Source organism: Geotrypetes seraphini, chromosome 3 (assembly GCF_902459505.1).
Source record: "Geotrypetes seraphini chromosome 3, aGeoSer1.1, whole genome shotgun sequence".
NCBI classification, from domain to species: Eukaryota; Metazoa; Chordata; class Amphibia; order Gymnophiona; family Dermophiidae; genus Geotrypetes; species Geotrypetes seraphini.
This window is the reverse complement of record NC_047086.1, coordinates 254,331,083-254,355,127: the sequence shown is the minus strand read 5'-3', so window position 1 is coordinate 254,355,127 and position 24,045 is coordinate 254,331,083.

Sequence of the window (24,045 nt, the reverse complement as noted above, 5' to 3'; positions counted from 1 at the left end):
TCAGTACAAGATGGCCACTAAATTATCAGGAAAGGAAAGGAATGGAAAACAAAGATGAAAATGTTATAATGCCCTTAGATCGCTCTATGGTATAGCGGCACCTCGAATACTTTGTGCAGTTCTGGTCACCATATCTCAAAAAATATATAGCAGAATTAGAAAAGATACAGAGAAGGGCAATGAAAATGATAAAAAGGATGGGATGACTTCCCTATGAAGAGACTAAAGCGGCTAGGACTCTTCAGCTTAGAGAAGAGATGGCTCAGGGGTGATATGATAGAGGTCTATAAAATAATGAGTGGAGTGGAAAGGGTAGATGTGAATCGCTTGTTCACTCTTTCCAAAATCCTAGGACTAGGGGACATGTGATGAAGCTACTAAGTAGTAGATTTGAAACAAATCAGAGAAAATATTTCTTCACATAGCGTTTAATTAAACTCTGGAATTCATTGCCGGAGAAATCAGTTAGCTTAGTGGGGTTTTAAAAAGGTTTAAATAATTTCCTAAAAGAGAAGTACATAGGCCATTATTGAGATGGTTTGGGGAAATCCACTGCTTATTCCTAGGATCAGCAGCATAAAATTAGTTGTACTACATGGGATCTAGCTAGGTACTTTGTCTGTTCCAGTATGGTAATTCTTATGTTCTTATTAGCCCAGTTACTGACTTGATAAGAACATAAGAATAGCCTTATTGGATCAGACCAATGGTCCATCTAGCCCGGTATCCTGTCTTCACGGAGGCCAATCTAAGTCACAAGTGCCTGGCAAAAACCCAAATAGTAGCAGCAGTCCATGCCACCAATCCAGGGCAAGCAGTGGCTTCTCCCATGTCTGTCTCAACAGCGGTTTATGGACTTTTCCTTCAGGAACTTGTCCAAACTGCTTTTATCACATCCTCTGGCAATGCTTTTCAGAACTTAACCATTCTCTAAAAGTATTACTCTGTAACTTAATCGAGTGTCCTCTAGTCTTGATGTAGTAAAAAAATCAATCCACTTGTACCCGTTCTACACACTCAGAATTTTGTAGACTTCAATCATATCTCCTCTCAGCCATCTCTTTTCCAAGTCGAACAGACCCAACCTCTTTAGTCTTTCCTCATACTAGTGTTCCATCCCCTTCATCATCTTTGTTGCTCTTTGAACCTTTTCTAGTGCTGCTACATCTTTCTCTCCACTGTAGTTCCTCTCTCATCTTTCTTCCTGTAAACCGTGCTGAGCTCCGCATTCGTGGAGATGGTGCGGTATATAAACCCAAGGCTTAGTTTAGTTTAGTTTAGTAAGGAGACCAGAAGTGAATGCAATACTCAAGGTGAGCAATACAGAGGCATTATAACATTCTTACTCTTGTTTACCATCCCTTTTCTAATAATTCCTAGCTTCTTGTTTGCTTTCTTGGCTGCCGTCGCACATTGGGCCTAAGTTTTCAGCAGTCAAATAGACCTGCTATTTATGCAGATCTATATTTGACCACTATATCTTAGCTGGTAAGTCGATTCAAATTGGCTTTACCAGTTGTGTCAAAAGCAGCTTTAAAAAAACAACAACCCGTAAATTCAATGCCAGTCAACAGATACAGCCCAGGACTGAATTTCTGGGTTTGCCACCAACCACAGGAAATAGGCAGGCTGCCTCCCATGATCTGAATATGAGGCCCATAAGCCCTAAAATCAAGGCTGTCTTAGCAGTCCTTGCTTTGCAGGAGTTGATATGAAAAACATCAGTATGTTAGAAAAGGATATCCATTTTTTTACACTGTTACTATCATGTTTTTAATGATACTTTGAATAAAATTGTTAGAGATTAAAAAAAAAATAATAATAAGGAAAGGTGAATGCTTCAGAGATTAAAAGTCCCTCTTCAAATTTACATTGTGAAATTACATTAAACAACAGCTTTACTAGGTACAGTGAAACATTTATGTAAACACATTCAGCTCAAAACATTTGTACAGATTACATGAGCGGGGTTTTTTGGATGGAGGGAGAAGTTATATAAAATTATGCTAAATAGTAAAGCACATCTAAGCCTCCTTTCTCTGTTTGCTTCCTGATGTTCAATAGTTCTTCAAAATCAAGAAAAATCAGGTGCTCACATCAGCACGAAGCACAATTTGAATTAAGCCTCTGACTGAAATTAGAGCAGCGGTAGACTGCAATGGGTAATAAACTGATGCATCGTGTTTGGATGCCTTGAATATTACTTGATGAATGTTAGTTAATTTTTTTTTTTCATATAAATCTTGCCGATACTGTATTTCTATCTAGAGCTTAATGAGAAAGCAGGCTCACAAACATACTCTGACAAATTATTGGTCAAAGATCAAAATAACACGTAAATTAAAATCCGAGCTTGTTATAGATGGGGAAAAGTCAGAGAAAATAGTGCTGTCAGTTCTGCAGGGGACATAAATGATGACCTTAGAATAAATGAAATTGAGATGACTTTATTGGATTCAATTACATATGAAATTGAACATCCTACAAACAAAACTATAATAAAAACAGGAATGTATTTATTAAGGTAATGCTTTAGGAGATCCTGATTGACAGAAAATATAAGTGGCAGGACCAACGAAATGAAATTCCATTTAATGGCAGAAAAGCAAAAATGCTGTTTGGTTGTTGCTTTATTTGGAGGAGGAGATTGGGTTTAGTGTTTGGGGGGTATTTTTTTTGGATTTGTTTTGCTTTGAATTTAATTAAAATAGAAGAGTCTCCATTTGATACTCTAATAAGTCTATGAACAGAAATAGTGGGGTTATTAATCAGCTTGGAGAATTTTAAAGCAGAGGATTAGAAACAGGAAAATTATCATGTGTGTGGTTTTTGTGGACAATTGAACTTCTGTGCATCTTATGTGTTCAGGAGCACATTCATTATTTTTTTTTTGTTTTAAATTTTCTTTTATTAAGAAAAGAAGAATACAAAGAAGTAAACCACAATCTGAATACAAAGAACCAGGAACAAATCAAAACACAAGACAAAAGGGTCTACCGCGTAGTTTCTGCGCGGAGACAAAAGATACTCAGCAAAAGCCAAGAATAACCCACCCCCCCAACCCCCCCCCCCAACCCCACCCCTCACCCCCCAAGCACTCCAGTGTCAGAAATTCAGAAGAGCACTTCGGGCACCCGGAGACAAATTGTCCCAGACCGGAGCCCAAACCGCTTGGAATTTCCTCCGTTGACCAGGGCCACTTTTCTTAGTATCCAAATATTCATACTTCAGCAAAGTAAACAATTCATTTTTCCACATTGTGAGGGTAGGCACCTCGGCCTGCCTCCATAACAAGAGAATACATTTACGAGATAACAAAAAAGCCTTCTTCAGCAACAGGGAATTATCCCTAGAAAATCCCAAAGAGGTAAAGTGATAAAAAAGGAAAACCTTCGCTCCAAGGGGAAGTCGTTTCTTTAAGATCGTCTGTAGATGAAGTCCAACAAAAGACCAGAAGGTTTGTATTCTGTCGTAGGACCAAAACATATGAAACAAACCAGCAGGGGCAGAACGGCATTTAGGGCATTCAGCATGAGGAGCAATACCAGCCACCAAGGCCTTATATGGGGAAATGTAAAGTCTCAACAAGAATTTGTAGTGCTGTTCCTGCAACACCACCGAGCGAGTCAGTCTCGGAAGATGTCGCATGAGGAGACGCAAATCCTCACCAGTGATCTGCTCAGTAGAGGCAAGGTCCAGATTCCAAACAACAGCCACTGCATCATAATTCCAAGGTGCCGAAAAACTGCCCAAGCTGATCTGATGAAAGGAGATACTCATACTGGTCGAACGGGACAGGGTCAAAGTCTCCCAAACCAGGTCTGCCTTATCTTCATGCAAAGTAGAATGGTCCAGGGAGTGCAAATAGTGACTGACTTGACCATAGGAAAGCCAATCCCGAGCCTGTACAACACCCCGAGCCTGAAGAGCAGGGAAGGAAACTGGAAGGCACATGCATTATTTAAAGCAACCACGTTCAGAAAATGGCTTAGGTGTTAAATAATCCAACAAAATGTTCAAACAAAATCATTAAGATTTTCTTTTCTTGCTTTCATTTTTATTTTGCTCCTTAGAAGTTATCAGTAGGGATCAGCGCTGCTTGAAAGGCTGATGTAGACAGCTACCATGAGAAGTGTGCGGTTGGCGCAAGGTGTATGTGCCTGTTACCGGATGCACAAAGGGGTTCAGGACAAAAGATTTGTATTTACAGTAGACTCTCAGTTAACCGGCACCAATGGGGGGTTGATAGATGACAGAAAAAAAAATGTAGTTTCTGGTTAAAAATAGGCCTAACTAATACTATACCTCATACTATGCCATATCATATACAGGTCCAGACAAACTACCCGACATGTGGTAGGCAAAGCATGGGTGTATTCAGGTGTGGCAGAAATTGATTTTATTTTCATTTTTATTTAAAGTATTACAGTATTTCTTAGATTTTGTTTCTGGTTGCTTGAGAGTTCTGGTTAATTGAGTTCCAGTTAACAGCAAGTCTACTGTATTTATTTAAAAATTTCTATCTTTTTTTTTTTTATTAATCTTTATTCATTTTTAAAGCTCACAATAAGTGTAACAAATAATACAATCATTTATACTTTAATGTCACTTAATAAATCTTCAAATTCTAACTCGCATCAAATATCCCCCTCCCTTATACCCAACAGTTATTCATAAGCAAAAGAAATCATAACATATTCCCATCCCCCTCCCCCACCCTACCCTGGACGTGTATGAACAAAAGGAAAAAAATTAATATTTATTCTATGCAGTAATTTCAGTCTTTACAGTATCTTGTTAATGACTCCCAAATAACCTGAAATTTCTTAAAATTTCCCTGCTGCGTGGCAATTATCCTTTCCATTTTGAATATGTGACACAAAGAGTTCCACCAAAAGCTATAATTCAGCCTATCCCAATTTCTGATATATATATATGAAATCGACAAATCATGCAGTACACACAAGAGCACAGTACATTCAAATGAATGGTGTTGAGGCCATTAGGATTTCACAGAAGTAAATAAGACATTTTAACATGCACAAGAGACATTCACTACCAGATCTGAGAAGAGTTAGTTGAGAAGATTTAAGTCTGGTTTTTGGCATTTATTGCCAGTTTTTTCTGTTTATCTGTGACCAAAGCAGGTTCCTGCACTCTTTAAAAGAAAGAACAGGAGGTAACAGCTTTGTGTACATGTCCAAAGAAAACGAAAGTACCAGCACACCTGCACATGAACCAGAATGTTGTTCTGCACGTTTCAGCTTTGCATGAATTTTTGTGAGGCTAATATTTAATACAGCGAATAACAGGCGCAGATGTTGGTTTGCAGCATTTTGAACATGCAGCTTTTTCAATGAAGACATCCCATTGGCTTTCCATTGTTATATAGGATAAAGTTTAAATTATTGCAGCTTATTTTTTTTTTTTAACATTAAAGGGTCCTTTTATTAAGCTGCATAAAAAAGTGGCCTTAGAATGCCCTTACACGAGTCTTTTCCAAGTGCTAAGGCCACTTTTTGTCAAGGCCAGAAAAATGACCAATTTTCCATTTTCTGATTTAATGACCGTGCACTAATGTTGCCATTATCAAAAATTAGCGCATGAGCTCTTATCATCACCTATTTTGTATATGGTAATGGATTATATGCTAATCCTGCGCTAATCAGTTAATATGCGGTAATGTTCACTCTCTACTCCTCAAACACATCCCATGGCCAAATCTTTTCTTTTATTTTTTAGGATGCCAGTAGAATGCACACATGTCAAAAGTGTTATGGGATGCCTCAACGTGCCCTGTGGTAAGCCATTATAAGCTGCAGTAAGCACACATTAGTGCTTATAACAGATTGATCAAAGGACCTATAAGAGGCTGTGAGTTCAAACCCACACTGCTCCTTGTGACCTTGGGCAAGCCACTTAATCCCCCCATTGCCCCAGGTACATTAGTTAGCTTGTGAGCCCACCAAAACAGACAGGGAAAAATACTTGAGTGCCTGAATAAATTCATTTAAATCATTCTGAGCTTACCTGGGAAAACAGTATAGAAAATGAAATGAAAAGCTTCTAAGTAGCTGACTCAGGCATTACATAGTTATGCCCCAACTCATTCTTTAAGATCTAAAGGTTCACAGTAGCTTGAAGTCCCTTTATTGAATGAGCTGCATTCTGCTGATCCTGCAGAGGTTACTTCCATTACCAGACTTGCTCTGAAACAAGTTGCAATTGAGGCTGCATATTTGCTGGATGATCTTGCTGCTTTTAAGAAACACTTTAGAGCATTTTTATTTGTGCAAGCTTATGCTCGTTTTGATTAAGAGGTTTTGTGGATTTCAGCACTGTTTTACTGTGTTGTGTTATGTAATGTGTTTTTATTGTGTTTGTTTTATTGCAATCTGCCTACTTAATAGGCAGGTAATAGATGGAAAAATAAATTTTAGAAAAACTTGTGCTGCCACTTATGGTTTTTATTGGGCATGCAAATACCGTGTTACCCTGAAAATAAGACAGGGTCTTATATTAATTTGTGTTCCAAAAAACACAACTTATTTTCGTGGAATTTCATAATTTTTTTCCCATGTACAACAATCATCCCTCCCTTCTTCTCCTCCACCCACATTCTTCTTCTTTCCTTTTTCTTCCCCTCCCCCATGTGTATCATCTCTCCTCTTACCCATCCCCTTGAGCAGCAGCTCCCGAGGCCTCCAAAAACAGCAACAGCACTCTGAACGGGCTGCTTCACAGTCTTCCTCATCAGGGCCAAGCCTTCCCTTTGCAGTGTCTTTCTATCCCTCCCATCCCTCTGTGCAGCATAACCCCACAGACCCTCCCACCATGAGCCTGACATATCTCCACTCCAAAAGAATCCAAAACAGCAGCAGAGGGAAGGCTCCGAAGCAGCCCGTTCAGAGCGCTGCTGTTGTTTTTAGAGGCCTCGGGAGCTGCTGCACAAGGGGGATGGGTAAGAGGCGAGGAGAGATGATACACATGGGGGAGGGGGGAGAGAAAGGAAAGAAGAAGAATTTGAGTGGAGGAGAGGAAGGGAGAGATGATTGGCAAGTCGAGCAGTACTAGTGTCAGGGATGGAGTCGGGGTGGCTTCAGGGGTCAATCTTAACTAGGGCTTATTTTCAGGGTAGATCTTATTTTCGGGGAAACAGGGTATTGAAGTTACCCTTACCACAGAACCTTTGTGTGCATGTGTCTGGCGGGCTTTCCCTAATTAGCACTCAAATTGTGTGCATTTTAAATTTACAATCTTGTTTACTATATCACTGCAGAATATTTTCTTATTAATCGTGCAGTAGAACTCATGTGCTTAACAGAAATGTACACAGGGACATAATTTGGTCCGTATCTCCACCCATCTCCGGTCAATTATTTTTCCATCCCTACCCCATCCCCACAGTTTTCTTCCCCATCCCCGTACCCAGCCCACATTTTAAAAGATCTTATAAATTCAATCAAAACATAAAATGAGTCCTATAACATGTTAAAATTTAGCATAAACCAATAGGCATTATTTTGTTAAATATGCAAGAAAAACATATTCTTATTTTAACATGGACTCCTCTTTTTGATGTTATTGTTTTTTTTAGCTGAGGTGTTGGTGTTTCAACTTTCTGATTCAAAATGTGCACAGGGACATAATCTGGTGCCCATCCCGTCCTGTCCCCATTCACTTTAGATCTGTCACGCTCCAACCCCACAATATTTATGACTCTTTATTTTCCAATCTATGTGGTGTTTCTGCAGCAGGAAAGGTACTGTTATCTTTACTGTTCCTCACACTAGATTTAATTGATTCTGTATAGGGAGTGTGATCCCCTTTCTAAAGTGTTGTTGAAGAAATATGCTTTGTTACCAACACCATGGATTCCCACAGGTTTCTTCTTGTCCTCTTCCCCGGCACACCTCCAGTGCTCAGTCAATGGTGCATAGCTTTACCACATGACTTTCTGCATCAGCTTCTGAGCAGGAAGCCAAAGAAAAGCAAGAAGAAACTGCTAGACAAAATAAATAAATAAGAAAAGGAAAGACTCTGAATAATATTATTCAAAAAGCACCTAGATTGTACATACATAAGCAAGTACTTATATGTTTACAACATACAGCTTTGCTTTGTATGCTGCCCGCTGTTAGCACACACCTTTTTCTAGACTGTAAGCCCTCTGAGGTCATCAGTCACAGTGCTGCATCAGTATCTATTTTGGGCTGGTCTGTACAGCAACGAGTAAATGTCACAACTAGCATGTAAGGTCAACTATAAAATAATAGCCGAGAGTCATTCAGTGAGCAAGGAAAACAGAGACAGACCATAAGGCACTCGGCTTAGTTTCAAAAGACTGGATCCATTGGTTCATAACTTCAGACTCTCCAAAACAGCTTCCATTCTGTACCATTAACTTCACTTTTACTCTGTATAGAATATAAGTAAACATATCACATGGCATGTAGTAGAGTCAGGGGTGGATGCAAGGAAAAGGTCCAGTGAAATTTTTTTTTAAATTTCAGATCTGTCCTTGCTCAAAACAAAAGTTGCATTCAGAGCTGAGGGAAGCAAAAGATGGAACTTTGCACTTTCTTTTGTGCTCAGCTGTACAATTTATGTTTTCTCCTGGCAACCCATTTTAAATCTCTCTTCTTGTCTTTTTTTTTTTTTTCATGGGAACTGTTTGGTAAGTGCCAACATTAGAGCTGACAAAGCTTTGTGTGTTTTCTGTCTCTCTTTTTCCTTCTCCCCCTCTTTCGATCTCTTTCTGCCTGGTTTCTGGGTCTGTGTGTGCAGGCATGCATTCATTAACGTAATTCCTCAACATTCAACAAGAACACATCATAAGCCAAGGGTGGGGGTACAAAAAAAAAAGGCTCATAAATATTTAGATCCTCCTGTGTACCTTCCAAAACCAAAGTGAAAAAAAAAAAAAAGAGTATTTAGCATGGATTTGGGCCGAGTTAATTTGCATGTGAATTAAGAGGGGGTACAAAGGGATGAAAAGGTAGCAGAAACTGGAATACAAACTCTATAGTCTCCAGGGGGTCATTCATCTTGTTCTTGTCAATACGATCCCTGCTTGGCTGTTTTCTGCGCATGAGCAGACTGGAAGGCTTTGTAAATAATGTTGGATAGGAGGGCACATTTTGTCCCTGCTACAGTGTGTTGTTCTCTAGACACCAAAACCTGCCATGTATTTCAGGAATAGCTGGATCTGCCTATTTCCTTCCCTCCTAGTCCCCTTCTCAGTATTTGTACATAAATGGAAATACGCATCTATAGACTTATTTTTTATGAACATGTAGAGAGAATATTGTTGAAATCAAATGATGAGCTGAGCTTTAGCATATTTGCCTGTGCAACCATGCATCAAGGTAATCCTCGCAATGCAGTACTTGCAGTTATCATGATCAGAGCAGAAATAGTTCAGACAGAATACTGAACTAATACCTTCATTTTGTTTTTTATAGCATGTGTCGACATTTTTCCATATACTGAAGTGCCAAGGCATTTTATAACAATCAAGTCCTCAAAATGCCACTGAAAGTTTAAGTATGAGACATGAATGCATAAGGGAACATTTTAATTTATTCAGATACATGTTATACCTCACAGCAGTAGCACAAGGAAGCCCAATAGCCTTACACTTTGTATTCAGTTACAAATCCAGCAAACCTTGCAGCATTTTTACTGTTATTTTCATTATATCAACAGACCACAGATTCTCATACAGTATTTCATTGGAGACATGATCAAGCTCAGGCCTTTCAGTAACAGGCACTAGTACAACAAGTACGAGATTAGTGGAGAATTGTCAGTGTTCCTATAATTATTCAGGTAATTACATGCACACATGGAGGATAATTTTATAACAGATTGCCTAAGTTGCAAGGCCAAATAGGTGCTTCTTTTAAAGCTTGTTTTAAAGACACACAGACTCCTGTGCATCTTTACAAAATACCTGCATTAATGCAGCTAAAATGTGGCCACATACATTTATACCAGTTATTTATTTATCTATTTTACTTTAAATCATTTTTATTGAACATGATGCAGTACAATTTATTTATTTATTTTAAAATTTCTTTCCCGCTTAACACCTAAGCGAGTTACAATAGAAACTGGTGTAAATGTGCACCGTTGAATTGCACATGAAGTATGTTTTAAAACTTACGCATGTGTTATATGAATCTGCCTGTGCTCCACCCAAATTCCTCCCCCAAACACACAGCAAGTGAAAAGAAATTTTAGAATTGGGTGTGTACAGTTAAGGGCACCTTGCACAGGTAAGTGCACACAGCAGAGTAGTGAGAGAGGGAGGCACCCAGGGTGGTAGCACCTGCCACGCCCCCTGTACTTCTCCCTCCTACCCCACCCTCCACATACCTCTTCAAATCTTCACCGACAGCAAGCAGCATTTCCTACCTGCTGTTTGTGCTGGTCTTCACTCTCCCTCCAACGTCACATCCTGGTCCTGTGCCCAGGAAGTAACATCAGGAGAGACTTTTGTAGACTACATCTGCAGCACTTCCATGAAATTACTTCCTTCCAAGGCTTTCTAATGCTCTCTGGAGTAGGGTTACCAGATTTTCCATCCTGTTCCGCCCCAGACCCACTCCGTTCTGCCTCCAGTCCTGCCCCTTTCTGCTCCGGCTGCATCTGGAGGGCCTGAAGAATGCACAGATGTTTGTGTTTCTATGTTTCTATTTGGGCACCTATTTGGCTGACTGCTTCTGCATACCTAACCGCTTGTGGATTATACACCCAACACGTTCCCTGGAGTGTCTCAGCAATTGTTTTAGCTAATATTTGCCAATCTGGCAAAATCAGGTCAGGGACATGGTCAACAATTTCAGGAGTTCATACCATTTGAGGCCTCCCAGACCTTGCTGCATTTTCAGTCTCGAAATCTCCATGTTGAAATTTGCATACTACTTCATCACTGTGGCGTAGTGGCATACCTAGCATATGTCACACCCGGGGCCCATCATTTTTTGGCACCCCCCCATCTGTACGAAAAACATGATTTTTAGTAACAAGCCACACGTCACACATGAGTACCTAGGAAAAGGCAGCATCTTACATATGCAATGAGAAGTACAACATCAATACATCCATTGTAAAACCAAACAAGCCAGACTAGTACAGATCAATCCTACACCGTCAATCCTAACAGAAAACCATGTCTTTCGAACACACAGAACACAGAATATGGAATATGTTATCACAGTATGGAATATGTTATCACAGCCTAGTATGGAATATGTTATCACAAACTAACCCCTCCCTCTTTTACAAAACTGTAATGTGGATTTTAGCCACGGTGGTAACAGCTATGATGCTCATAGAATTCTGAGCATCAGAGCTGCTACCACCACGGCTGGTGCTAAAAAATGCTCCACAGTTTTCTGAAAGGGAGGATAAAATAGAAATACATAGACAAAGGTTAAATTGAATCAGCAAGAAGCTGGACTCTGCATACAATGCAACACCACAGAAACAGTGACACATGTCTCCTAAAGCAATAAATAAATAGAAAATTTTTTCTACCTTTGTCTTCTCTAGTTTCTGCTTTCCTCATCTTCTTGTAACTCTCTTCTTTCTATCCATTGTAGGCCATCTTTCTGCCCCTATATGGCATCTTCTCTCCTTCTGTGCTCCTTCCAGAAATTGTATGCCTCTCTCCTTTCACCCCCATTGGTCTGGCATCTCTCTCCTCTCCTTCCCTCTCCCACACCTCTCTTCTGCAATCCCTTTCTTCCCTCATTTTCCTTTTCAATTTATTTTCTGCATCCATCTAGATTACGTTCTTACTACCCTCTCATCAATTTCCTTTTTTACTGTCTACCTACAGCTCGCCACCTCTTTCCCTCACTCCCTCCAGTATTTCCCTAACTCAGTCCTTTTCCCCCATCATGTGCCCTCCTTTTATTTATCCCCTCATTCCATCATGTGCCCTTTTTCTCTACCCCTTCCATCTAGTACCTTCTCCTCTCTCTGTCCACTTCCATCATCTGCTCCCCTCTTTCTCTCCTCCCATTTCCTTCCTGCATTTGCTCCCTTATCTCTCCCATCTGCACTTCCATCCAGCATAGGCTCCTCTCTACCTGCCACACTACCATCCAATGTCTGCCCTTTCTTTCTCTATCCACCCCTCTTCAATCAGTATCTTCCCCCTTTCTTTCCCTCCAATCCAATTCCATCCAGTATCCTTCCCCCTTATGTCTCTCTCCCCTTTCTCTGTACATCAATTCCATCAGAACCACCCTTCCATTCCACCCTGCCCCCTTTCTCTCCCTACACCACTCTTTCATTCCAGCAGCCTTGCTCCTTTCTCGCGATGATTGTAGCTGCCAGCTGCCGGTCCACCCTACTCTGACGTACTAGCTCTGGAGCAGATTCGGCAGCCGCGTGGTGGAAGGTCCCGTGATGACTCCAGGCTTTGCTCCGGAAGAAGTAAGTTACGTCGGAGGGGGTTGACCCGGCAGACGGAGGGAGTTATGGCAAGGGGGTTGACCCGGCAGACACAGGGAGTTGTGGCAAGGACCCATGATGACTGCGTCTGCCGGGTCCACCCCCTCCGACATAACTTACTTCTTCCAGAGCAAAGCCTGCAGACGAGTCATCGTGGGACCTTCCTGCACCTCAGCACAGCTGCCGACTCTGCTCTAGAGCAGTGTTTTTCAACTTTTTTACACCTGTGGACCGGCAGAAATAAAATAATTATTTTGTGGACCGGCAAACTACTAAGACTGAAATTTAAAAAACACATTTCCGTCCCGTCTCCGCAAGCTCTGTCCCCGCAAACCATCTGATCCCATCCGTATAAGTCTCAGTTATGATTTTATATTGAACATATTTTATTAAAGTATAAAAAGAAACAATATTCTGTACAATTGTCATTTTATAAATATAAATATACAGAGCAAGGACCAACAAAACCCCTGTCTCCCCTCCCCTTCACATATATCCCCTCTACTATCAAGAAAACTGAACAAGCCAAATTATTATAGAATGCTACACAGAAATATCATGCTAACAGAATACTGCAGTCACACATGACAGGAATAGTGTTAGGGGAATGCCCCCTGGTCCGAGAGAGCCCTAAGCCAGCTGGAAGTTAAAGAAGCACTGCCTGGGTTTTGCAGTCCCCAGTTATGTCTCCAGCAGGATACATATTTCAAATCTGATATATTCTAATGACAAAATAGAAATAAAATGATTTTTTTTCTACCTTTTGTTGTCTCTGGTTTCTACTTTTATCTTGTCTCTGGTTTCTACTTTTATCTTCTTTTCACTCTTTTCCTTCCAGCATCTGCCCTGTCTCTTCAATCCAGCATCTGCCCGTTCCATCCACTGTCTGCCCCTTCCAGAAACTGTCTGTCTCCCCCTGCCATCTCTCCTCTAGACCCCCCCCCCCTTTGGTCTGGCATCTATCATCTTCCCTCTGTTCCCTCATGGTCTTTCATCTTTCTCCTTTCATTTCTCTTTCTCTCCCCCTGTGGTTTTTAGCATCTCTCTCTTCTCAGTTCCTCTGCTCAGATCTGATAGCTCTGTCTCCTTCCCCATTCTCTGGCATCTCTTTCTCCTCTCTCTCTTCCCTTTCCTTCTCTGGTCTTTCTTCTTTATTTTCTGTGTCCGTCTAAATTAAATTCATTCTTACTATGCAGTCCTCAAATTCCCTCTTTTCACTATGTCTACTCACAGCATGCTACCCCTTTCCTTCACCCCTCCACTATCTCACTAACTCTATCTTCTTCCCCCATCCAGCATATGTCCTTTTTCTTTATCCCTCCTTCCATCCATTATGTGTTCTCATTCTCCACTTCCATTCAGCATTTGTTCTCCCTTCTCCCCACTTCCATCATCTGCCCCTTCTCTCTCTTTCCTCCACTTCCATCATCTGCCCTCTTCTCTCTCTCTCCCCACTTCCATCATCTGCCGAAAGCCTGAAGTCATACTGCCATTGTACAGATCCATGGTGAGACCTCATCTGGAGTACTGTGTCCAGTTCTGGAGGCTGCATTATTGGAAAGATGTGAAGAGACTGGAGTCGATCCAAAGAATGGCCACTAGGATGGTCTCGGGACTTAGGGATCTCCCTTATGAGCAACGTCTGACCAGACTGCACCTATATTCTCTTGAGGAGCGCAGAGAAAGGGGGGACGGCGACAAGAAGGCATCCGCTAAAACTTAAAGGGGGAAGATTTCATGGGGACACCAGGAAATACTTCTTCACCGAAAGGGTGATTGATCGATGGAATGGCCTTCCACGCCAAGTGGTTGAGGCCAGCGGTGTGCTCGACTTCAAGAGACATTGGGACAGATAAGTGGGGTCGCTACAGAGTCATGCTTAAAAGACAGACTCATGGGAGAGGGGACTCTAGAGGAGGCAAATTACCTGAGGGAGGGTTCTTGAGTGGGCAGACTTGTTGGGCCGCCAGCCCTTTTCTGCCGTCATATTCTATGTTTCTCTCTCTTACCCCCACTTCCATCATCTGCCCTCTTCTTTCTCCCCCTTCTCTCCACTTCCATCATCTGCCCCTTCTCTCTCTTTCCCCCCAATTCCATCATCTGCCCTCTTCTCTCTCCCCACTTCCATCATCTGTCCCCTTCTCACAATCTCTCCATCCATCACAGGCCCATCTTTCTCCTTTCCTCACCTTTCCGATTTTGGCAACAAGATCGGCAAGGCTCCCCCTCTCCACAACAGCACTCAGCAGCATCGGCAACCCCCCCCCCCCCGCGACAGCACTCAAATTCAGCCTCCTTCTCCTGGCATCAACAGAACTTCAAATCGGCAACAGGTGCTCAGTCAAAAGCTTCCCTCTGACTGAACTGCCTGGGCGGAAACAGGAAGCTGAGTCAGGGGAAGCTTTTGACTGAGCATCTGTTGCCGATCTGAAGTTCTATTGATGCCGAGAGAAGGAAGCCAAACTTGAATTCTGTTGCAGGGGGGCGCCGATGCCGCTGAGTGCCATCGCGGAGGGGGGGCGCTGATGCCACTGAGTGCTGTCGCCGGGGGGGAGGGTGCCGATGCCGCTGAGTGCCGTTGCAGCCCAGGAATTTTCCAGACCTGGCCAGCTGTGCACCCCCCTAAGGCTGCATGCGGGGCGGACCACCCCCCGCCCCCCCTTGGTATGCCACTGCTGTGGCGTATGATGGGTATTTGTCATTCAATGCTTGCATCATACATTAATGGATTTCCACTGGAGTTTTCTTCTTCATAACAGCTTGGAGTTTCACACTTGAAAATTCCACACTTTTAGTTGACATGGTTCAATCAATGATCTGAAAAAATGTCTAAACATAGCATTATGATACTGCAAACTGGCACTTTGCAAAATAAAATAACACTCTTTTCAGCTACATTGGCAAATTAATGCTGAGAATTTAGCAAATTGGTTGGGCTGAGAACTTTTCAGCACACTTTCATGTTAATGCTTAGTAGTCGGAAACAGAGTTCACGTATACCAGATTCTTTAGGAAGTCATGCTGTGGCGTCTGACAAACAACTGTTGCACGTTGGCTTATAAAAATAGAGGAAAAATTCCAGGAAGTTGAAAAGTTGTGAGTGGTTACAGCAATGGGTTAGTCATTAATAGGTATCACTGGACTACCTCTTCTTTGGGAAAGATGTATCACTTACTGATTTTGAGAGGTTTACATTTAGTTTCAAGGGAATTCATTATTATAATCAAATATATCAACATTTCAATTGTTCTTCAATGAATGTGGTTTCTCATTTTCTGTTCCTGAGCAGCAAAGCAGTGGGGCACCATAGGGGGCACTGTAGTGAACTTCACATAAAAGGTAACAAAAAACAAAACTGATATAAAAGTTTATAAGAACATAAGAATTGCCACTGCTGAGTCAGACCAGTGGTCCATCATGCCCAGCAGTCCGCTCACGCGGCGGCCCTCTGGTCTAAGACCAGCACCCTAACTGAGACTGGCCCTACCAGCGCACGTTCTTGTTCAGCAGGAACTTGTCTAACTTTATCTTGAATCCCTGGAGGGTGGTTTTCCTTATAACAGCCTCCGGAAGAGCATTCCAGTTTTCCACCACTCTCTGGGTGAAGAAGAACTTCCTTACATTTGTATGGAATCTATTCCCTTTTAGCTTTAGAGAGTGCCCTCTCGTTCTCTCTTCCTTGGAGTCTTCACAAATTAAAGCAAATGTAGGTCTATTGATAAATCCATGTAACGCGCAGTAAAAAGGTATAGTATGGACCCAACACAGTCTGTGTTTCAGTTATGAATAATCTTCTTCTGTGGTACTATGGAAACATATAATTATGTGAGTATGCAAGTAAAAATATATTGAATAATGAAATGTGATTATGGTGAGGCTGCTACTGGCCATACCTCTCCCTATGCACCCTAGCATCCTTCTAGTTTTTGTCATCACCTTTTCAACCTGTTTGGCCACCTTAAGTTCATCACATACAATCACACCCAAGTCCCGACTCCCACTCTTCCGTCGTGCACATAAGTTCTTCACCCCCCTAAACTGTACCATTCCCTCTGGTTTTTGCAGACCAAATGCAGGACCTTGCATTTCTTAGTATTAAATATTAGCTGCCACATTTCAGACCATTTTTCAATCTTCGCCAAGTCTTTCTTCATGTTATTCACACCATCCAGGGTATCTACTCTATTGCAGATTTTGGTATCATCCGCAAAGAGGCAAATCTTACTTGACAGCCCTTCAGCAATATCGTTTATAAAAATGTTTAAAAGAACAGGCTCAAGAACAGAACCTTGAGGCACACCAATGGTAACATCCCTTCCCTCAGAGCAATCTCCATTGATCACTACCCTCTGTTGCATTCCACTCAACCAGTTCTTACCCAGCCCATCACTTTGGGACCCATCCTGAGGGCACTCAGTTTATTTATTAAATGTCTGTGTGGCACACAGTCAAAGGCTTTGCTAAAATCTAAATACACCACATCTAACACAAATCCTCTATACAATTCTCTGGTCACCCAGTTAAAGAAATTGATCAGATTTGTCTGACAAGACCTACCTCTAGTGAATCCATGTTGCCTCCAGGTCTATAATCCATCAGATTCCAGAAACTTCATCATACTCTGTTTTAAAAGTGTTTCCATTAATTTGCTTACCACAGAAGTCAGACTTATCAGCCTATAATTCCCTACTTCTTTCTTACGTCCACTTTTGTGGAGAGGGACCACTCCCAACTCTAGAGACTCATTGAAAAGGTCAGTCAGTGGAGCCACCAGAACTTCCCTAAGTTCCTTTTGCATCCTTGGATGTACACTATCTGGCCCCATCATTTTGGCTACCTTTAATTTAGCTAGCTCCTCATGAACACAACCCTCTGAAAATCGATCAGGGTCTACCACTCCTCCATCCCTATTCATGTTTGTCTTCTGCGGTCCTGCTCCTGGGGCTTCAGCCATGAACACAGAACAGAAATATTTGTTAAGCAATTTAGCCTTTTCTTTATCAGCTTCTACATATTCCTCCCCTTCACCTTTGACTCTCACAATGCCACTTTTGCACTTCTTCCTATCACTGATATATCTAAAAAATGTCGTCTTCCCATTTTATCGTGTCAGCTATTTTTTCTTCCATTTGTATCTTTGCTTTCCTGACTACACGACCAGCCTCTCTTAACTTATCCAGATATTTTTGCCTGTCTTCCTCGTTCTGTGATCTTTTGTAGTTTATGAAAGTTAACCTCTTATTTCTTACCTGCTCTGCTACTACTTTTGAAAACCAAAGCGGCCTTCTTTTCCTGTTACTTGCCTTACAAAAAGGTTTGTTGCTTTACTCACTTTACTTACCATATTTTTCACTCCATAAGATGCACTTTTTCCACCCCCAAAAAGGGTTGGAAAAGTGGGTGCATCTTATGAAGTGAAAACGACCCCCATTTCCTCCTGGTACTTTTTTAAAATATCGCCCACCCACCTTTTAAAAACACAGCCTGCCTACCGGCCCTTTCTTTTAAAACACCCCCGCCCTTCCTTCCTTTTAAAACACCCACTGCCCCACAGTAACTTTTTTAACACCCCTTAAACCTGGTGGTCCAGTGGTATATGGACCGGCAGGAGAGTGCTTTCTGCGCTGCTGCCTGGGCCTGTCCTGCTTTCTGAATGGCTGCGTCAGTTCTCAAAGGACTCACGAGAACTAACTGTAGCCATTCAGAAAGCGGAGTGGGCCCAGGCAACAGTGCAGAAAGCATGCTTCTGCCGGCCCATACACCGCTGGACCAGGCTTAAGGGGCCTTTACAAAGGCACTACGGGAAAGATTGCATGCAATCACTGCTGCCAGAGTAGTAAGGAGGAACAAGGGGGTGAGGAAGAGCAGGTGGAGAAGAAAGAAAGGAACTGCATTGGAGAAGGGAAACAGAGGAAAAGATCGAGGGGAGGAGCAGGCCGGGAAGATATGTGGCCTTGAGGTGAGGTGAGATGGGAGGAGGGGATCTCTAGAAGAAGGAAAGAGACAGGGGAGAAGCTGAATATGGGGAGAGATAAGAACATAGAAGAGAGATACTGGGTGAGGAGGGATCGCAGGGTCAGGGATGCAGACTGTCAATGGTAGACAGGAAGAGGGTAGGAACAGTGGATCATAGAGGCAATGCTGGAAAATGGAGGAGATTAGGACACTGAGGGACAATGCTGGAAAAGAGGCAGATGGGAACATGGAGGTAGGATAGGGACAGGGACAGAGAAGGAAGATGCTGGGTAGGGCAAATAGGGGTACAGAAGGAACAAGGATGGTGGACCTGGGATAGAAGAAATGTTAGAGGGACAGGAGACCCTGCACAAACAGAAGAAACAGATAAAACCAGAAAAGAGATGCATGGAGTCAACGTAAATTACAAAAAAAAAACCCAAAACGTGTTCAAACAACAAAGGTAGAAAAAAGTATTTTATTTTGCATTTATTAATTTAAATGTTAGCTTTTGGAAATAAACATCTCTGATATCTTGCATTTCAAAAAAACAGTACTGCGGGGCAGGGGGTGTTTTAAAAGGAAGGGTGGGCACGGGGGGTGGGGTGGTGAGAAAACAGGGATGAATCTTTGTCCCCTTATCACTCTCTATTTCAGATATTCAGTCCAACAATAGCTATTTAGCAACAGGGCAATTTCATATTCTTCATTGATCCAGACATATTGAAATGCACTGCAGGAGAGAATTTTTTGAAGACTAGCCTGATGGTTGACACATTTGCTAACCATTGACCAAAAATGAGTTCGATTGGACATTTTGAAAATGTGTCTGAGCATTTTAAGCGCAATGAGAACAACTTTGTGTGGCATTTTATGACTGTGGATGAGATTTGGGCTCATCTCCTACTCCTGAGACAAAACAACAATCTAAACAATGGACAACAACAGATGAACGGACACTGAAGAAAGCGAAAATGACTGCAATGGCTGGGAGAGTGATAGTGACCGTCTTTTGGGATTTCCATGGGATAATTTTTATTGACTATCTGGAAAAGAGAAAACCATTAATGGTGAATACTATGCTGGCTTATTACAATGTCTAAGCACCAAAATTGAGAAGAAATGTCCTCATTTGGTCAAGAGGAATGCTCTCTTCCACTAGAACAACGCACCAGCTCACACATCAACAATTGCAAAGGCAAAATTGCAAGAACTGCGGTTTGAATTAATTCCCCATCCACCATACTCTCTGGATTTGACCCCGTGCAACTTCTTTCTGTTTTTAAACCTGAAAAAATAGCTGTCTGAGAATAAATTTTCTACAGATTCTGCAGTCATATGTGCTATAAATAGCTATTTTTCCAGTTTAGACGATTTGTATTTTACTGAAGACATGAAAGATCTGGAAAAATGTTGGAGCAAATGTGTTGGGAGTTATAAAGAAACTATGTTGAAAATAAATTTCATTTTCCCCAAAGAAATGTTGTTTTTCCAACCTAATGAAGAACTTTTCAATTGACCCTCATAGAATCTATATATATAAAATCAGAGGTATGTATGTGTGTATGTATGTATGTGCCGCGATCATGCAAAAACGGCTTGACCGATTTGAACGAAACTTGGTATGCAGATCCCTCACTACCTGGGGTGATATGTTCTGGGGGTCTCGCGGCCCACCTGCACACGTGGGCGGAGCTACAAACAGAAAATCAGATTTCACCCATTCATGTCAATGGAAAAAATGTAAAAAGCTGCCTTTCTCACAGTAATTCCAACTACCTGGGGTGATATGTTCTGGGGGTCTCACGGCCCACCAGCATACGTGGGCGGAGCTACAAACATAACATCAGATTTCACCCATTCATGTCAATGGAAAGGATGTAAAAAGCTGCCATTCTCACCGTAATTCCAACTATAAAACACTTTCTATGACACTATAACCACTAGGGACATCGTTTCTATTCTACCACGGACACCATACATATAGAGTTTGTATGTTCTAACTGTGTTTGTAACTGTTTCCTTCATGCACCCCAGTTCATAATGTTATTACATTACATGAGTACTCACATATGCTGAACTAGGAACACAGGTTCCATTCTGAACCGGGAAACAACTGCATGGAGTTTCTTTTCAACCTGAGTTTCCACATATTGAGTTGTTTATCAGTGATTCCCAACCCTGTCCTGGAGGAACACCAGGCCAATCGGGTTTTCAGGCTAGCCCTAATGAATATGCATGAGAGAGATTTGCATATGATGGAAGTGATAGGCATGCAAATTTGCTTCATGCATATTCATTAGGGCTAGCCTGAAAACCCAATTGGCCTGGTGTTCCTCCAGGACAGGGTTGGGAACCACTGGTTTAAATCAATACTGGAACTTTTGGATGCCACTTATTCCAACAGATCTTCCTTTTCAGTTTAAGAGATTGCAAATTCCACTGAGACTTGCATTCTCTATCACAATCAACAAATCACAGGGACAGACTATTACATACTGTGGAGTGGATTTAAGATCCCCCTGTTTTTCCCATGGACAACTCTATGTTGCTTGATCAAGGGTGGGTTCACCCAAGAATTTATATGTTCTTGCTCCTGGAGGTGAAACTAAAAATGTTGTTTATAATCAAGTTTTGTGTTAGTTGTATTGTATTCATTTTGTCAAATATTTCACATTATAATTTGAATATTGTACTTTTTATAAAGCTGTAAAAAAATAATTTCATTCACCACTATAAAGTATCTTTATTTGAATCCATTTACAGTGTTATTGCTATAATTAAATACCCGTGCAACGCCGGGGCATCAGCTAGTATTTTATAAAAGGTTATAAAAAGTCTATATAAATTTTAAAAAAAAAATTGAATCAGTGAAGAATATGAGATTGTCCTGTTGCTAAACAGCTATTATTGGGCTGAATATCTGAAAGTTCTGACAGACCCAACAAATCATTGTTGGTTCAAACTGTATAGGGGGATGTTTTGTTTGTTGTGAATTCTCCCTTAAATCTGAATATTTAGTACTGATGTGTTTGAGTCTTTGTAAATATATGGTATGCATTTTTATTATTATGGTTACGCTATTTATTTTTATCATATTTCTTTTCTCTCTTCCCAAGGCAGGTGCAACATTTTGTGGCTATGAGTTGGATACACATTTCACTGCTTCACCACCACCACCATTGCCTCCTTCCTGACTCAGGCCAAATGAATCACCCAGCAACTGTTTTCAAAGCAAGTGGTAGCAGTTAGGCAGCCTAGGACCTGGCTGTCCACAGCAGCTGAGGCAGCCTGTGCACACAGGGACTGATTTAGGCAAGTCAGGGTATGTTCAGAGTCTCCATGGTGATCAGCCTCTCCTCCCATGCACTTGCTGTATAAACAGGAAGCCCAGTGCCAGTGAAAGGGAGCCCACATTCACCATGGAGACTCTAAACATAGTGCCTATATTCACCCCCTCCCCTGTTCCTGCTCTTAGCAGCCTGATCCTGGACCCTACAGTGGCTTCACATCTTTGTTAGAAAGAATTCCTGTGAGGCCTGGGTAAGAAGCATCATAGACAGACGCTGCAGCATACAGACACCTGCAAACTGTAAAATATGTCTAAAACATTTTTTTAGCCATTGATATAAAATACATTTTAATAACAAAATAAAATGAGAGAAAACCTTTTGTAAATAGACCCCGTGGCTGCTGGCTCCATAATATGGGTGGAGAGACAAACACAAAAGTTAACAAACAATTTTTTTTTTTTAAACTCATACCACAGAAGATAAGGCTGCTTTATTGAACTAATTAAATATATTACCAGAAAGTGAATCACAAAAAGCATTCCAATGATAGTGTGAGGCGACTGAGACAGCAATCCTGCTAATAATATAAATTCCTTCACAACAGACTGCCCCTCCCTTCTTCCTACCCTATATAACCAAGCCCCAGCTGCTGAATCCCTGGGCCTCAGAAGGAAAATTAGACAGTGGCACTGATCCTCCTGTTGAACTATTCCTTCTCTTCAGTTGAGCTTGTATCCTCTCCCTGTGATTACACATGCCCAATCTTGCTTTCCATAGGAGAGAGAAAGAGTTTGCAGCTGCTGCTAACCAAGACTGCAAATATGCATTAACTTCAAAGGTTCAGTTCATCTTTAGCAAACCATTAGCATGCTGGCAACTGTAGGCAGGACAATAATTAAGGACTAAGCAAACCAAACATGTGCCCCTAGCACCGAAAAGATTAAGAGATGCCCACTCAAATGTGCTAATTTTGTGGCTCCCAAAGTAAATTTTTTTGCAGTGGTAAGTCAGAAAGAATATGGAGCAAGGTGGGAAGGTTAGGACTAAAACTAGTGCTACCCACAGGAGTCTGCCTATCCTCATCATCCCCTGTGCACTGTCAATAAGCAGTAGAAGAAGAGAAAAGGGATGAGATTTGATATACCATCTATAGGATCCTATCCCTCCTCTTGCTGGATACTTCCTCACAATATCAGAGCCACATTAATTTCCATAGCCCTTCTCAAGAGGGAAATGAGACGGGAGGGTGGAGCTAGGAAAGCAGGTGCCAGGAAGTATAAAAGACAGGGCCAGAGTTGGGTTAAGGAGGCCCAGGGAAGGAAGGAGTGATCCCCAGTTAGGGTTGCCATATTTTGCTATGTAAAAATCAGACATATGGCCACATCCCATTCCTCCCCAAGCCCAGCCCCGCTCCACCTCTAGCCTTGCCTCATTCTGCCTCTAGACCCCCCCTAGAAAGTTCATCTTTTCATTTCTGACCACCAGGCTCTGTCCGAGGGTCTCCAACCATGCATGGACGCATGTGACGTCATCCACACATACTCAGAGGCCCTCCAGACACAGCCAGAGCTTTCCATAATCAGACAAACTGACGGGTTTTGGAAAATCAAAAAAGAGGACATGTCTGGGTTTTCCCTGACAACTGGTAACCCTAACCCCAGTATGCGCTCAATACATGCATCTAACAGCTCTGCTTGGCTAAGGAATGTCAAGCTTTTCCCTACTGAACATTTGCAAGCCCAGAGAGAGAAAACAGAGACTTAACAGACTTTGGTTGGGCGTGGCATAGGGTTTTGTCTGCAGAAACCCAGACACATGGGCCGCCCCATTTCACCCCTAGCCATGTCCTATTCCACCTCTAGCCCCCCACCTTCCCACCCGCAAAGCCTCTTCTTTGTTTTTCGACCTCCGGGCCACATCTGGAGGGTCTCCGAGCATGCATGGATGCGTGTGACATTATCCGCGCATGCTCAGATGCCCTCCAGATGTGACTGGGAGGTCGGGCCTTTCTGAAACCCGGACAAACTACCAGGTTTTGGAAAGTCCGTCCGGGCACCCAGACAATCCTCTATAAAGAAGATATGTCTGGGTTTTCCTGGGCGTCTGGTAACCCTAGTGTGGCAGCTAGAGGCCCGCCTCCAGACTTTTCCCTTTGCATTAAGAGACTGTCTCCTTTTCTTTGTTGTTCTTGATCTTGTGCAGTAATAGTCCTCATGCAACTTTATAACTTTATGCAATCCATAGCTGGGGGAGGGAACTCCTAAATTTTGTAAAACCTACTTGTATGGGATGCAGAAGATAACCACAGGTTTTTCACTCCGCTTCCAGT